At 48.0% G+C, this 18,006-nt stretch overlaps 1 protein-coding gene across 7 annotated transcripts in view; it reads left to right on the plus strand.

The window, feature by feature from the left end:
• The window catches only part of LOC133350673 (rap guanine nucleotide exchange factor 2-like), a 236,096-nt gene that overhangs the window by 119,734 nt on the left and 98,356 nt on the right, over positions 1–18,006 (plus strand). Inside the window, exon 1 of one of the 7 annotated variants that reach the window (XM_061565287.1) lies at positions 3,039–3,528. The exons of the other annotated variants lie outside the window; for them this stretch is intronic. The gene's annotated coding sequence lies outside the window, so the exon portion shown is untranslated. Of the gene's footprint in view, positions 1–3,038; positions 3,529–18,006 lie in introns of those variants that run through there. 7 annotated transcript variants of the gene reach the window in all.

Genomic DNA, 18,006 nt, shown 5'->3' on the forward strand with positions numbered 1-18,006 from the left:
TGCCACAGGAACGTGGAATTTCCTCCATTGGCTCAAGTAGTGTCAGCACGGGTCAGCATTTTGATATTGGGGGAATCTTGAGTTCTGACCGAACATATTTTGAATAGTCTTAATATGTTTTGCTATTTAATATGCACTATAATACCAGTGAGCTGTACAGGTAGGAGCTTGTTACATAATATTTATTTCCTGTTTTGATTCAAATCACTGCTAAATTAATGGCAGAAAACGAGTGGAGTATCTACAAAGGGACCACAAAATCTGACGCATGGGGATTTACGTTATTGCAAAGTTCTGACGCTCACTCAAATTGTATTGGTCACTTTTGCGTTTACTATTGGACGCTAATGTTGACAGTTGTTAATAGGGCTCGATTAGGAAAGTCCAGTGTCCATTAAAGCGCCTATTATACTTTTTTTTGCTATTCTTCTGCTTTAACTTTTAAAACAAATCATCCAACTTTAGTTTCCTGCTGAGATCAGTAACACGGGTGGTGAAACTGCGCGTGCACTCCGTGAGTCTCTCAGCACTCGAGGAGGAGGAGGAGGCATGTGGCGACCTGCAAGCGGTTGCTGCTGCTGCTGCTCCCGCTCCCCCACTCTGCCGGAGATGATGATGTTGATGATGATGAGGGCATCGTTTGGCTGCGGGCTGCGAGACGGCGTTGAGACGGCGTGGGTGTCGCACGACAAGCCTGAGCAGAGTGGTGTGTGGGGGGTGGCGGGTAGCCTCCAACCCCCCCCACCCATCCTCGGCTCCCCACAAGCCCAGCCACTTTTTTTTACAATCTCTCAAACACTTCTTTGCATGAATGAAGGAAAACAAAACCGGTTTCGTGCAACTGATTTGAGTGATTTTGGCAATAGCGCGCCGACTCGAGCTAAAGTAAACAAAGTGAATTCTCGTAACTTTGCACACGATAGCCCACCTTCTTACTGAGATCGTTGTTTCTTGTTTTTGTTGTTGTTTATCGTCGTGCGTTGCATTGCAACAGTGCCAACTATTGCCATCTTGTACGCGTGTCGAACTTTGTTCGTACCGTGCTCATCGGGCGGTGCGAATCTTCACGTGGCGAGGACGCAAGCGGCTCCGTCTGCGTCTCTCTGCCCGGGGTGGCACCGTGGCCCGAGCTTCACGTGAGACATTCTGTGCGGCGTGGTGGGTGGTTGTTGTTGGGTTGTTGTTGGGTGGTTGTTGGGTTGTTGTTGGGTGGTTGTTGGGTTGTTGTTGTTGGGCAGGGAAGCAGTGCTGCGACTCCCAGTCCCATACACTTGGAGCGGGCAAGGATGGCTGCAAATAGGCTCAGTGGACCTTGCCTGGTACATTTTTTAAAAATTTTATTTTATTTGTGTATATATTTTAAGTGATTTTACTTTTACTAGAGGTTGCACTCCTATCGTGTTTTTGTATTGTTTGTTGGTGTAAGGTTCTGACCCCGTGGCCCAAACTGGACATCTGTGAAAAAAGAGCTTTATTGCTTATCCGATTCGTCCAGTATAAAGATTCTTCCACGATCATCATGGCCCATTCTAAACCGCATCCACACAAACCATGGCAGTCGATGCGGATACCAGATGCACAAATGGAAGATAAAGAATTCTCCACTAGTGTGCGACTGTGGGTCATCCAGAACGGGCCGTAACAACGTATAAGTACCACGCAATGCCCTGCTCCACAAATACGAAGGAGACATCACGGCTGACGCGGTTATCATCTGAATGTGACATTGTAGCTGTTGCTCTGTATCTACATCAGCCGTACGACAATAAGAAGAGTGTTTGCTGCTATCACCTTCTGACCTCCGTGCCCCCCCCCCCCCCACCACTGGAACATCTGCGATACAAAGAGCTTTACAGCTCATGGGATTTCTCCTCCGAGCTGGGCTCCGCGTTGGGCTCCGCGCCTCGGGGTCGCTGCCATTCGGGCAAGTGACAATTGCGCGCCTTACAAATGAGCATTGCTATTATCATTACTACTGCAGCTTTGTTAGTAATAAAAATCGATTCCGATCCTTCTGATGGAAACTTTGAACGCGCACGCGACGGACAGTGTCCGTCACGTGACCGTGCCACTCCAACCCCCCCCCCCTGTTGTGATTGGCTGTCGGTGAGCGGCCAGCGTGGGGGGCGCGCGCGCGGAGGTTATTGGTTTTGGGGGGGGGCGGAGGAGGGGGGTTCGAAGGGGAGGGGGTGCGGAGGGAAGGTGAGGAGGGGGTGGCGGGGAGGGGGGCTACGGAGGGGGGGGGGCAACGGAGGAGAGTTCGAAGGGGAGGGGGTATGGATGGCGGTGCGGAGGGGAGGAGGGGGGGCAGCGGAGGGGAGTTCGAAGGAAAGGGGTGCGGAGAGCGGAGGGGCGGGCGGAGGAGGAGGAGTGGAGGGGAGGTGCTGAGTTGCGGAGGAGCCGAAGGGAGGGACGCGGGAGGAGGAGGGGGGGGAGGGAACGGCTCCCCGGTGTGTGGGGAAGTGGCTGGACTGGTTGCCGCGCGGTGGATTCGAGCGAAGCGCCCTCGGGCTTGAGAAGGAAGGGAGTGAGTGGGAAGGCGGAGAGCGCCGCTGCTGCTGCTGCTGCTCGCACGGGGCGACTGTCGGAGAGGAGAGCGGAGCAACGTTGCCTGCCCCATCCACCCCGGAGGCACCCCCTGCTCCACCACCCCCCCCTGCTCCTCCACCCCTCTGCTCGTCCACCCCCTGCTCCTCCCCCCCCCCCTGCTCCTCCACCCCCCCCTGCTCCTCCACCCCCCCTGCTCCTCCACCCCCCCCTGCTCCTCCACCCCCCTGCTCCTCCACCCCCCCCTGCTCCTCCACCCCCCCCCCTGCTCCTCCACCCCCCTGCTCCACCACCCCCCGCTCCACCACCCCCCTGCTCCACCACCCCCCTGCTTCACCACCCCCCCTGCTCCACCACCCCCCTGCTCCACCACCCCCCCCCTGTCCTCCACCTCCCTGCTCCTCCACCCCCCTGCTCCTCCACCCCCCTGCTCCTCCACCCCCCTGCTCATCCACCCCCTGCTCCTCCACCCCCCTGCTCCTCTGCTCCACTCACGGCCGCTCCTCCTGCGGGAGGCGAGGGAGCAGCGTGCGGGTGACGGTCGCCAGCGAGCGGTGGCCGTGGCACGAGACGCAGGGGACTGGGAACTGTTGCGCGCGCGGTGCGTCCGCGGTGATCCATCAGCGGCGTCACTCGGGGAAGGCGATGCCTGGTTGAAGAAAGAGGTGGGAAGGAGGAGGGGGGGGTGTGGGTGGAAAAGAGGCGGTGAAGATAAACAACAACAACAACCATACTACGAGCGACCATCTGGCTGCGGAGAGCGCGGCATGGAGAGAGTGGCTGGGAGCGCGGCTGCCTGGGGAACGCCGCTGCCGCGTGTGCGCTGTTGAAAAAGTGTCCGCTGCTCCTTCTTCTTCGTCTTCTTCGTCGTCTTCTTCCGCGGACCCACCCCACACGGAGCTCGCAAACCCACACGGACGGGGCCCTGCCGGCTCAGACCTTGAAGTCTGTGGCCCGAGGAGTCGTATGCCTGACGCGAAGGTAAAAACTAAAAGGGGCCCTTTGGTGGTGGAGGTTTTCGCCGATTGTCGTAGTTTAGCGCACGCGATGTTCGTGATTGCTTTTCCCTTTTCATGTCGAACTCCTTGTGGTGGTGGTGGGGGGAGCGCTAAAGCTCGGCCATGTGTGGCAAGAGGGAGGGAGGGAGGGGGGTCCCCATTGCCCCCTCTTGCTCGTTCCGGGAGGATTGACAGACACGGCTGCTGCTGCTGCTGCCTTCGCTTTCGCTGTAATAACAGGAAGGGAGGGAAACCAAAAAAAAGATTTCTCTTGTTCGCAACCGACATGCGATGCAGAAGCCACACAGCCTCTTGAGATGAGCAGCACCTGGCATGGAAGCTGCAATTCCGGGGAGGATGTTTAAACAAAAGGGGTCGCATTTCTGTTGTTCTATTTTTAAGTCGAATGCCTCATTTGTGTTTTGAAAGAAAAGCGGTTGACGATGTGACAGGGATCAATCCGAGTTTCGTCCCTTGGAGCGGGTGGTGGTGGTGGTGGGGTTGTCTGTGGATGCGTGGGTACACGCGCAACAATAGCAGCAGGCATCTGCTGCTGCTACTGCTGCTTCTGCGTGGAGGGTGTCTCTGGGGCTGCTGTGAGCGCACGCAGCAAGGAGGAGGCACCACCACCACCAGTCCCATTGGCGTGCAACTCTACCTGGGATGATAACTCGGCAATGAACACGTGTCGTCAGTGCCAGTTGATTACGACGGACACACACACACGTACACACCTCTGCGTGCATACAGACTCGTGTAATCAATAAAAACCCCATCCTAAACGATGATGACTTTATCATGCTATTCTAAAGTGTGGAAGTACGGTATAATGATTGGCATGAACGCAGTGGGTGGGGGAAGGATGGCGGTAGGTTTTGGCAGGTAGATTTGGCTGTTGCATCCCCTCTGTCCAACATCTTCAGCTGCACGAGGCCAGTGCACACGGTTGCTTTCTGCGGGAAGAGCCTTTGCAATTCACCATCCGAGTGCTGTTGGTGAGTTACCGGCAGTGTGGATTCACGATATGGCATTGCTTGCACTTTATGAGGGTATTGCTTTATTTTAACCAGTCATCGGCCGTGGATTCAATATAATAGATTATGCAATAGGCGATTATATTGCAACGGCCAGTGTTTATGTTCAGATGCAACTGCGGGATCAATCACGGCATTACGTAGAGGGTAAACACCCGCGATAAACAGCACAGTAGCGTTTGCATTAACAGGGAGGCTAAGCTGTAATTAGTTTGAGGGCCAGGCCAGTTGGAAACTTGCTGACCTGAAAAAAACACGTGTTTTGCCTGTTATTTATTTATCGAAGCCCTTATGTGTGCGTTTAGTGGTCCCACAGGACTATGTGCAAAAGGCTTGTTACCCGCTCCACCCACTCACCCACTCACCCACCCACCGTCTCACCCACCCACTCACCCACCCACTCACCCTCCCGCTCACCATCTCACCGCCCACTCAGCAACCACCCCTTCCACCAACCCGTGGCTCGAGATGCAGTTTGATGGGTTCTACCAGTCTGCTTCGGGAATACTGTTTGACGGTGTTGTCGCGTAATTGTACATATGTGTTTCATTTACCTTACTCGTATCGGCCATTGGGACACACGTTTCCTGGTCAATTGTGACTTTGCCAATGCCGTGTAGAAGCAATGCAAGAGGCCTTTCATGCGCAGTAAGGAATGCATCTATCATATTGAGTTGTTGGTGCTTCATTAACCCTTTGTATGTCGTCGATGTGATAGAAAAACATGGTACTTCAGCCGACTGGCCTGTGTGTAAACGTACGGATTTCAAGGATGTCCACCATCCGCAGGGAGAGATGATTAAGCTTCCGCCCTTAAAATTAATTACTGTGGTTGCTTGTGCAATATGGCATATTTTGGCCTACATGCAGATGAGCCAATGATCTCACCTTTGCTTTAGGGCTTACGTTGAACTATACCAACTTTGCATATAAATTACCAGGCAGGTGCATAAATTGAGCCATTGACCCCTGTTAAATGTGGCTTGTAATTAAGGTGGATATCTACTGTCAGTGACAAAAACCTTTTTCTCCACCTGCGGGCGGTCAGAACATCCGTTGTCAAGGACGTCGGCAGTGTCCCCAGCTGTGTGCGGCACAGGGGACCTCATGGCTGCTGATGCTGCGGCTGCTCTTGTCAAGAATGTCATACGGCAGCTTTGTTCAAGCGAATGTGAAACAGAAAGAGAGAGATTCGTGTATTTGGTCAGATCACAGGCATGCCATTAATCATCTGTTGTAGAAAATGTTTACGTGTGTGAGAGTGGGGGCGCAGTGGTTAGCACGCCGCACTACGATCCCGGCGACCCGAGTTTGATTCCCGCTCACGGCCAACACCAGTGACGATTATATGAACCGGTCCTGGATCTTCCCTAGGTCACCTCAGCCTTAAATGAGTACCTGATGCAGTGTAGTAAACATCGCCACTGGGGAGACAAAGGTGGTCGGGCCTGGTGCTGGCCACCTACCCCGTCGTGTGCCCCAACAGTCTGTTAATGCTGTACGGGGGCTCTTTGTCTTTGTGTGTGAGAGTACTAGTCGTACAAATGTAGCTACTCCAGATTTGTTTTCACTATAAGCGCAATGTTGACCCGGCACATTTTAAGCGGCAGATTGAAAGTGGACGAACATTGACACTGCGCCACACAGAACAACATGCTCTTTAAATATAGACCACCGCTTTCTACTGCCACATGTGCCTTGTTCCACAATGGTCTCTCCCGTCATGCGATGTCTCCGCTCACAATGATTGGTGACCGCTACGTCTGTAGACAAGAGGGTCAAAGAATGTCTTTGCCTTTGACGAAGGCGACGATGAAGGAAAAGCCCACCAATGGAAGATAGTCAGAAGAATTAAGTCTGTGGTCGTCGGTGCGTTCTGCTTCTGCAGCACCTCGAAGCATGTGCTGTCGGGTGCGGAGGAGTAGCACTTGGGTGATGGGATGCAGCTGTAATTGTCCTGCAGAAATAATAGCTCTCGCCATGGGAATGTAGAATTTCCACCAGAGATGTACATTGCCCCGTGTTTCTTTGAGAGGGGAGATGGATCACTTGAGTTTTGAGGGCATCCCATGACGTGACAGTTTGTGTTTTTATCCGCCGCTTGGAGTGCTGCGCGCAAATACATTTCAGTCGAGGCGTCGCTGTGCTCCCGTGCGTGGCGCGCCTCCCGAGTTGCAAACTCGTCGTTTACATGGAGACTAACGAGCCGTGTGACTGGGCGCCGGGTGTGCGCGCGGATTTACCTTTAAGCCAGCAGGTGATTGACTGCTCTCGGCATACGGAGAGCGAAGCGAGGCTCCCGTTCCAATCTCGAGCCAATGCACTTCGTTGACTATTAAAGCAGGCGCTACGTGCGGTGCCTTCGCTGTGAAATACTCTTGCAGGGCCGCGTCGCTCGCACATGATTTACAGTGTCGTGGCATACATAGCAAGATACGGCCAAATATGTCAAGAATGTGACGGTGATCAACGTGATAATCACGCGACTCTTTTAAGCAATGTTTTCTTTCCAGAAAAACCTGGGACAAATTCATGGGAACCAATAATAACAAACTGAGATTGTTTACAAATTCACAGCAACCATGCAAAAATATCCCACATTATAACTGTGACGTATATATTTTGAACATTATTAGTCATTTAAAGTAAGTATTAACATAGCATAAATGTAGCATTTATAAAACGCAAGAATAACAGACTGTGCACGCACATTGAGTAAATAATTACAGAAAACTAGTGTCAATTTTAGAAGTAATTTGCACATGTTTTCACTGATAGAAACATAAAATTCTGTAAAATGTACACGCCAATCCCCAGTCGTTTTTTAAACAGCACTGTAGGCCTAATTTCCTGGACTTCCGTCAACATCAATTAAGACACCAACCTCCCTTTGACTTGTTATCGCTTAATCTTCCATACATGCTGCCTCGGATGTTGGTGGGGTCTGTAAAGCCACGTGATTCCACACGTGTGATCATTATGTACTGTAGCACGCACTGTTTCTCAACAGTGGACGTTGTTGTATCAACAAAATCTTAGTGGCTTAATATTTTTGTTCCTTCTCATTTTCTAAAAACAAGACTCCAGTACGGGATGTGTAATGTACGACACGTGTATAACCGAACGCAGGTACGGTAATCACAAATAACGCGAGAACAAAATAAATGATTGGGGTCACTCTTGAATTAAACATCCATGAAAAGGTCCAAACGATAATGAAGAGTGTCGGGCTATTTTAGTTTGTTGAGTGACGCCTTGACCAAGTTGAATGGTGATCGGCTTGACTCAAAATGTATTTTGTGGACATGCACGTTTTGTGTTATCGTTTAACTGTGTTCCAATTCTTCATAAGTGCAACGAATGCTCAGAGTATACTGCCATTTGGCTCACTGTTGCAAAACGTAGGTGGTGAGAACACTTCTTTGATTTTGACTTAAAGCTTTCGTGACTGCATTAATTAATATTCTTTGGGTCTTTCGGTAAAGCGACGTAGATAGAAAAATAATACAATTCTTAAAAATAAATACAAGAAAAATGTATTTACTTTTCTTATTATTTTTCTATCTACGTGGCTTTACCGAAAAACCCAAAGAATACCGTACTTTGTGACCCTACTAATTGCCAGCTGACAGTTCGGAATTGTTCATTAACTTATGCCTACATCTTGTCTCCAGCATCTCCCAGCTCTACGTGGTGCTGCAAGAGAATGCTAATTAATAAGTGAAATGTTTCTTATCCCGTGTGGATAGTCCATGGAGACCACTGTAACGTACATCATGGGATAATGATAACTATTGTCGTCACAGGCAGCACGAGGATGATTTGCGCTTGGAATGGCTTGCCCTCCCGCCTCTACCCCCCTCGTGAAGCAATGATATTGAAGTGTATTTCTCCAGGAAGCTATCCCAGCCTGGTCTTTCAACACTCAACCGTCCTTCCTGTTCGTTAGGGAGTGGATTAGGCCTTGCAGTCATCCCTTCCCGTTTCAGTGAGTGGGCACCTGGGGGAGAGGGAATGGCTTTTCTCAGCTGTTTGACGAGTGTGCTTGCACAGGCCCCATTCTGCTTGTCTTCCTCTTACTGTGCCTTTCGCCAACCAAGATAGAGCGATATGTGGCCGCTGAGCCGAGTTGATTTGGGGAATTTGCCGCAGTAGCTCGCCGCGTGTTCCCACCGGCTCGTCCGTCGCTCGTGGGCATCTCTCTTCCTTTCGCTCGCACCCTCTTTGCGGAGAGGGCACCGTCATCTCGGCACTGCCGGCTGGGGGAGCGGAGCAGTTGGCTGAAGGTCAGCTACAGGTCACACCTGGAGAAGGGAATTTGCCAACCCCTTCATGAATCATGTCCCCCCCACCCTGCAAGCTGAAGCCTTTTGATGTTCCAGCCGCAGTGTATTTTTTCAGATGTGTGCCAAGTAAGTACTCCTTGTAGAATCAACCAGGGACTATTTGCATATGCAACTAAATCATGAGTGTGTATTTAAAAAAAAACTGTGAATATGGTTTTTAAACTACAATGTTAAAACATCACGCGAAATAAAATCCCTAAATTTGTTTGTCAAACTGTTTTTGTACCATGGAAGGCAATCATGTTTTATTTTTCTAAATTCTAATAGTATTTACTCCCTCCTCAACTTTGGACATGTGGACGCACACTGTAAACTGTGTTTGTACACACAGCTTGCATTAATGAATGATAGAGCAATTTTTTTTTTTACTGGTAAGGTCTGACGGAGTTTAGACGACTCCCTTTCAGGATGGTCCTACTTCGATATGTTTAGTGAATGCAGTGTTTTTGCTGATGGGAGGACACGTGGGTACCTGGTACAAACGCACGTATACAAAGGATATTCATTCAACAACGGATACAGATAGGTTCACAACTAATATGCCTACCACGGGCCACTTGGTAGCCCTCCAGGTGGTTGTAAAATCCTTCATCCCGCCTTTCAAAGTGGTGGATTAGAGGAAGATGCCTTCACAACAGGCAGCAGCAGCACGTCTGTGTGTGTGTGTGATTATGGACGTGTCCTGCATAGGACAATCGCCTGAAATGTCACACTGCACTCTTTTTGTTGTTCAGTTTTTGGGACAGAATCGCTGAAATGGCAACAGTTGTCTGCCGCGTTAACATATTCATGTGCCCTAAATATATATATACAATGGAGTGAAGGCATAATAGCGTATCTCCTGGTGAGAGGAATCCAATAAGTTTCGCCGGTGGAATAGCAAATCGGGAGGTGATGGTGCCCTGGCGCCCGCCCCGCGCTCGCGTGACGGCAATGCTAAGGGGAGCGTGCGCTCGGCGCCGGGACTGTGACGTGAACTTCCTTGACCTGGTTTGTGTGACGGCCGCTGGCAACTCGCCTCCCGACAGCGGCGCCGGTAGGGGCCACCGCGTATTCTGCTCTTTGTCTCTTTTTGTTCCGTTTGGCAGAAAGCTCAGCCGAGCTTGATGGCAAAAGGAGCCATCAGCGTCACCGCTCCGTGTGGTTGCGGGAGGAAGAAAAAAAAATTCAAGTCAAAATAAAAATGCAAATGATGTTATTTTAATGCTAATGCCATTTATCGTTGTTGTGACACCGTTCACTTAACAGTAATTGGGTATTGTCATGAATAGGGCATAATTATAGTTGTCATTATGTGCTATTTTCTGTGTACAATAACAGGTTAATGCATGGGTGACTGCATGCAAGATTTTATATTAACGACGCAACAGAGATCTTTACACATCATGGTTGGATTGGACAGCCCGCTGACTTCATATGTCTATCGCACAAGGCTTGTGCAGTCGTCCATCGAGCAGCTGTGCTGCCAGCTATTTCCATGATATCCAGGCTATCGAGGCCCACAGGCTCTCCTTGCTGGGATCAGGGTGCCTCAGGCTAATTCCACACACTAGGCATCGGCAAATATAGCCGTTCTGGTCAATACAGGCCTGCTGGTATTAAGAGTCGATTCGAGCCAACTGGTATCAACCAGAATTGCCATTGAAACATAGTGCGTAGGCATTGTCCATACTTTGTGAATGGTAATTTCCACTCAGCCGGCCAGTCTCTATGGGCCCTCACTTCTTGGCCGAACGCCACTGCGCATTCTGCACTGCCTAGGCCCACTCCACAGTTGGACCGTTCCAATCCCATTCGGAATCTTGTCCATTTATACCAATGGCTTGTGTTTCCAGGCTAGGAATTATGATAATTGCGCAACTGTAGTGTGGACGGAGTGGAGGATGCTCCACTCACTGTGGCGGTATACTTAGAAGCATTGGGTTTTACGTGTAACGTGCACTGCCACCACTGCTTCACTTTCTGCTCCTGCAGGAAGTAGAACCTCCACGTGTGACTCTTTGGTTGTGTCCCAGAACTGGTGTTTGATGGCACAGGTTCACCCTGCTTCTTGATTTTCTCATTTTAAACTAAATCATATTTTGTATTTGACCAGGTAAGGCCCACTCAGCTATATAGCTCTTTTTCATAAGCGACCTGGCCACATTTGATAGCTCAACGAAGTGGCTTTTGTCATGACCAAATACTCTAAACGCATGTTTCTAAATATGGAGGGGAAAACCGGAGGACCTGGAGAAAAATCCATGCGACCACAGGCAGAACATGCAAATTCCAAATATGCAGCAGACATAAGGGTCGGGATCGAACCCACGACCTTTCTACCAGGCGAGGCAGATTGCTAAATACATTATTGGAAACGTCAGATTTCATTCACATCAAATTGTAATGTTGCATTAAATTAATGAATGAAGTTAATACAAACAAAATTTGTTAAGGAAAATACAATTATAGTGTAAAAATAGTGCACCTGAAGATGGTTTAAAATTGGCAGGAAATTTTAGGAATTTTATTTATTTAAGTTTCCTGGAGTTTGCTGCACTGGTTGTATTCTGATTGGAACGGGACGAGGAGGTTATGTCAACACTCCTCAGCCTCACTCCTATGAGCTCTCCGCGAGCACGTGGGCCTTTTAAACTATAACAAAGGCAAAACAAAATACTGACCTCTGACCCCGGCTATGCATGGTGCAGGTTTTGTCAATTATATGTTGGTTTTGGAGTGTCAAATGTGATCCTGACATGGGAATTGTGGGGTCACTTTCAGTCTCTTATTATAATTGGTCACCTGGTTGACATAAAGGGATCAAGGGAGATGAAATTGTAACGGAGAACAGCGCTGAGTGTACGTGGTCTCTGGACCCAATGGTTAATGTGCCCTTTCCATGAACATTTCGTGATGAACGATCTGCAGCTATTGCCAACTGTGGACATATCTTGAGCACTGCCTCTTAGTAAAGTACAAGGCCACTCCCATGAGCACCTGCGCAGAGGAAGTGATGCTAGCAGAATTTGTATGTATGTATTTACCAATCTAAATTCAACTCATTATTTTACCAGGTAAGGCCTCCTCAGCGATATATCTTTTTTCAGAAGCAACATGGCCACAAATGATAGCTCAACGAAGTGGCTTATCATGTGGATATTTATAGCAGCCAAGTATTCTAAACACATGTTTATAAATGTGGAGGGAGAGACCGGAGGATCTGGAGAAATATTCAGATAAGCACGGGGAGAACATGCAAACTCCAAATATACAGGTGTCAGGGTCATTGTCAAACCCACAACCTTCATGCCAGTCGAGGTAGTTAGCACCTCGCCACCGCGGCATATATTTAGGTTGAACTTCTTTTGCACCGTACATAGCTAATCATGTTAATCGGATCCCACACCATCGTGATGGCCCTTAATATTTCCCTAAATGTTAGTGCATGTGGTTTAAACGAAATGCGAATCTTCTAATAATTCCCATTAAAAATGTTGACCTCTGACCTTTAGCTCATGTTTGATTGGCAGTTGCTGTTTTTGATGGAGTGTATGCAGGCAGGGCATCTGTTGCAAAATGGGAGTTTCAAAAATTATCTGCTATTTTATGGACTTTTTTTTCTGAAACTGAATTTTTTTTAATGTGGCTCAACGCAACGTGCAATGTGGCACGAGCTGAGTAACTACGCTGGGTTTGAGTCACCGTGTTATTTGTCATGTTTGGGCAGGTTTGCATACAGTGCGTTATACTGCAGGGTGTTGTGTTGGCAATGCGTGGTGCCTCATTACATTAAGGCCAGTAGTCTAGGCGAGCAGTATCATAAGAAAAGCTTCAACGGGGATGTTTTTAAAAAGCCAGATACACTACAGGAGGCGGCCCAAAGGGATTGCAGTCCGGTGTATTAGGTTTCTGCTTTTTATCAGGATTTTTTTTCCACTTTTACCAGTCATAAGCAACCTTTTAAATTTTTGCAATTTACATTTATAACAGACAGGTAATGCTTTTTTTGGTGGCTCAGTTTGAAGTGCAAAGCAAACCTCACCAAGTGCCGTAGTGGCGCATTGTAGGTAATGAATGCATTGATGTTGGTTCTGTGTCTCCACATGCATATTTTACTTAAAAATTGTGAATGTACAAGAATTATAATGTAATTTCTGTAAAGGAAAGTGACTATATTAGGCAAGTAGGGGCAATAGAGAAATTTGCACCATCTAATAATACATTTTTGCAAATTGGCTGAAGGAAGCTGGAGAAAACATGCGAACAAACACAGGCTAATGGACAGAGGTTTTTGTCAAAATTAATTCGCACATTTTTCTTTGAAATCAATGATGTTTGGAATTGAATTTGAACCCAGTTGAGAGACCTGCCAGAATCGTCTTGCTATCGGCCTTCCACACACTTGTGTTAGCGAGCGGCAGGTATCTAAACATTTGTGGCTGTGCGCTGTGCCTCATCAGCAGTCAGGCATCCTCCTCAGTAGAATCAGCACACCTGACTCTACTGACGGACCTCCGGAGGGTACAGCCAGTCCAGAGTTTACATGTTTGAAGTAATGCTACTGATTCATGTAAGTTTGTTAGGCTGATAAGCCAGAAATGTATTTAATTTATCTTTGGAGATAAATAAATTAAAATAGTTCATTTCATTTAATCATCATAACTATGTACGTGAAAATATGTTTTCTATTATATGAATGTCAAAGTGTTAATTTTAAAATATCTTGCTCATTGTATGGATATTTTCTATGGGCACATATGCCATTTGCTTAAATACATTTTTGTTAATTGCTTCGTTAGAGCCCAACTTAACCCAGGGGACACATGCTCAATATACACATCTGCAGCGCCAAGAGACTGCAAAACCTCTCCCTGCGATGATGGACCTGCGTCTGGCCCCACGACGGGGAGAGTGCCCTGTCGTTCTCTGCGCCGTAGCGTTCGTCTCGCTTGCAGCAGCAAGGCAACGGAAGCTGAGCAAAGCAATTGCATTTGGAGGCTTGCCTTTTCTCTCCGCCTGATGAAGACCGCTTGTGTTGCGATCGAAACGTCGTGGTTTTTTGCTTTTAGTTTTAATTTTAATTAATGAAATTTATTTTCTATCTACGTGGCGTTACCCGAAAGAATCAAGAATATGTGAGCCAAAGGGTTAAGTTTGGGCTCTGGATGCGATTCAAGATGGATTGCTTCCATCCAGCTGCACATCCACAATGTGCAGGGCGGGTTCATTGTTCGGAGGTCAGCCTGTTAGCACCGTATATCAACTTACTGCCAGGGCCCCGCAGAAAAGCCCAAAGGTGAACATTTTGGCAGACGTTTAAACAACCACATTGTTCACACGTGATTTGTCTGCAGCTAGAGGAATATGGCATGAATATTTGTTTAAGCGCTTATTTTTCCCCATTACAAAATTCTCACCCTGTTGCGAATTACCGGCTATATTTCTGCTCCACACAGAGAAGGCCTCTCATTAACGTGACCAGGTGCTGTCTGGTAACGGCTGTTTTTATGGTCTCGACGTTTGTACGATCTTGCCCACCGTGCACTGTTTATTGTGACTTGTTGATGGAAAAATCACTCAGTTATGGTGATGCAACCACGAGGGATGAGCCGCGAGATAGGAGGAGTGATACTGGAAGGATGCTTAATGTTCACCCAGGGGGATTCGTATTCCCTGGTACAGTATCATTTGTCAATGCCCGGTAGCCCTTCGAAAATGGATAAGCACTATTCCACTGTCAGTTGGTGAGCTTTTGTTGAATTTAAAAGTCACTCAATGAGATGAGAGTGTAAGAAAAATTATGCACTCTCACAGTTCACCACGATATTAAACACATTTTCTGGATTGTGAGATCATTTTTCACTGTTCGCGACGCAAGTCGCACAGTCGAGATTTGTGCGAGCAAGCGGGCGCTGGGGTCTTGCGTCGACGCGCGGTCACAGCAGATGGTGGTGCACGCGCGCGCAGGGTGGCCGTGCGTGGGGGATTTAAATGGGTACAGGTGTGGAGAGCGGCCGCTCGGTGGGGCCACGCAGGAGGCAGTCTGGGTGGGGGGGACACCAAGTCTGCGTCTCATAATGGAGTGCACCAAGAGGTCGGGCTGGGCCTTGCCGGGCGACGGCGGCAGATGACGAAACGGCTCCGCCACCTGGACACTCGGCCTCTGGGGGGGGCTCTCCCGCATGTCGCTCGGGCCTCTCTCGCGTGGCGCCTGCCGGAGTCAGACTGGCAGCGTGTGGTGGTGGTGGTGGTGGTGGCGGTGGGGGCTGGCCCCCCAGAGCTCGAGAGCGAGGGAACGGTGACTTCACGCCGAGGGCTGCGACATCAATTACTGCTCGGCCACATGTTCTTGCTCATTTTCCGAATGCTACAACTTTGACTTGACTTGTTATTTTAGTCCAAAAATTTAAGCAATTAATTTTATACAAAAGTGGCTATCCTGCTGTTGGGTCAGTTGAAATAAACATGCATTTTAAATTGGCATTAATGGAATCTATTAGTCGGTGTGTGCCCCCGAGTGTTTACATGTCCCTGGTTGAATATACATAAAGAATCACCGCAAGAGTGTTTTTTAAATCACTGACTCATCAGCAGCCACACGCCCATTTTCTCATCACTCCTGTGCACTGGCCACCAGCTGCCTGCTCGATCACGTTATCGTTTGCAGGATTACTGCGGGTCGTATTTGCTCTTTGACGGACAGACGACTTGACAATAATTTGCCGGAAATAAATGCATCATTAGCGCTTGACCAGGCGTGAACTGCTGGCCTCGGGTCTTCTCATTACCCATTTAATTTTCCACATTGTTTCGTGCTTTGTTTTCTCCGTCGAAAGTCTCCCTTCACTGTGACTGTGTGCGGTGCGTATTGATTGCTTTTGGTGCAAGTGTTACTTTTGTCCCATCAGACCCACATTTGCATCTGCCATACTCACAACTGCCCGTTTCACACGTGCTGGCCAACATGTGTCACCTTGTTATGATCCCGCAGATAATTTATGGGTACCTGTGTATTGCACTTTCAACACATTTTTAAAAATGCATGGTTATTATCATAGGTTTACTATGTTCATTCGAGGTTGGACTGTAGTATCAAAAATGGTTATGATATATTCCACTGATGGGTAGTAAATGGTGTGATAGCCACTTATTTTAAACTATAAATGGTTTTAAACCAGTTCATACGAATTATTCCATCACATTAATGTATCTCATATGCATGTTGGTTTCCGAGACCTTGTACAGCCTTTGTCTTCTGCTCTTCTGTGCGAGTCTCGTAAAGCCAGCGCTGAACAGGCTTGTCAGATATTCCCTTCGCTTCTCTCATTTTTTCCCATTCTATATCATTATTTAAGCCCAATACCTGACTTTCTGCTTCACGGGGGGGTAGGGGACCACAGTTACCCATGGACACGAAGCGACGGCACAGTCTACTCAGATGCAGGCTCGGCCACGCGTCTGTAGGGCGCACCCAGTCGTTCTGCGCGGCCTGCAGGCGCATCGATAACTAGAGCGAGCCTGGAGGGCCGCTTGGAGTCCCAAGCATGGCACTGTCACGTCCATGAGGGACGTTGTTGGAGCCCCCTCTTTTTGATGGAAGTCGCATAGGTAAAACGTACGAGGTCGTATACAGTTGGTGTAGATGAGATTCGCACACATTATTTGTTTGAAAAGATATTGCTTGTCCAGATTGGCACAGTCTTTCAGTTTCATTTGTACAGACGCATTTAAACTGGTGCACATGTGTGACCTAAGTGTTTCCTATTCTGTATTTCATTTTCATTGTTGTGGGAGTCCTTGAGACCCTGCACTTTTAAGTTTTCATATACGTGTATTATTATGATCCATAAATAGGTACTTTTTATGAGCTGGTATTATATTTTTCGGTGAAATTATTTTCTACCATGAGAAAATCTTGAAACCTATGACCACAATAAAACCCATCATGACAAAAGAATGTAATGTTGCCTGGAAAAAAGCATTTAACAACGCACAGTTGTGTGCAGCATTGCATGTATAAAAGCGGTTAGCCTTGGCCAGACCACCATTTCAAAATAACTGAATGTGTAGCCATATATCACAGCTGCCTGCTGGGATGACCCCATCTTCTCACTTCTATGAGATGGTCATCTAAATGACAAAATGGCACCACTCATTTATTTTGAACTAGTGGTCTGGATAAGGCTGAGAGCTTTTGCACATGCAATGCTGCTTACCTTTGTGTGTGTTGTTAAAGATTAGTGGACGTGGTGAAAATTGTTCATCACTAAACAATGGAGATGAGAACAGCCAAACTCTCAACAGAGTTGGGTTCACTTCAGTTATATAAACGCATGCAAGCAAAATATATCCCCCCCAGGGCATAATGAATAATGCAAACATTTTATTTGCATTTTGCTATTGTTTTTTGCGCGAGATTAAAGGTTAGGATCACTAAGCGGCAGACAACTGGGGTGCTCAGGTGGCGCGATGCTCTGACCCTAATGAAAAGCACCTTGGAAAGCGGAATCCTTCTCCGTATGTCTATTATGCTCTGCCTAAAGAGATATCAAGTTCCACACAAAGAGGCTTCGTATGGTAATGTGTCGCTTTTGATCTTTTGCACATTAATGAGCAAATACACATGCAGCCTGTTCTGCTCCCCGACAGAGTTGGCATTCGGTTCCAGTGCCACAGGTGTGGATGTTGTGGCCATGAAGCTCGCGTACGGTGAAGTAATTAAGCCTCGCATTTTCCTAACATATTTGTTTTCTTTTCACGCTTGCTTTGTGCCAACTGGTGCACGCCCGCCGTGTGTGATGTGGGTGGGGTAGGGGCCACACGTTGTGCACGAACGCGCCGAGCGAGCGCGTGTCGCCGTGGAATGGAACTGCTCGACTCGCAACGCAAACCACAGAAGGCTGACGGGCCAGGTGCGAGTGCGCGCACAAGGGTGCATCTCTATTTTCTTAAAACGAAATTTCCTAAAAAGTTCTAGATTTGAAGCTTTCGTGACTGCAAGGATTCATATTCTTAGGTTTTTTCGGTAAAGTCACCTACGTGAAAGCTTAAAATCTAGAATTAATACCCTCTACGGGGAGGATTTCCACCTATCTGTTA

Source organism: Lethenteron reissneri, chromosome 34 (assembly GCF_015708825.2).
Source record: "Lethenteron reissneri isolate LAM-NWPU_2019-01 chromosome 34, ASM1570882v1, whole genome shotgun sequence".
Classification (NCBI taxonomy): Eukaryota; Metazoa; Chordata; class Hyperoartia; order Petromyzontiformes; family Petromyzontidae; genus Lethenteron; species Lethenteron reissneri.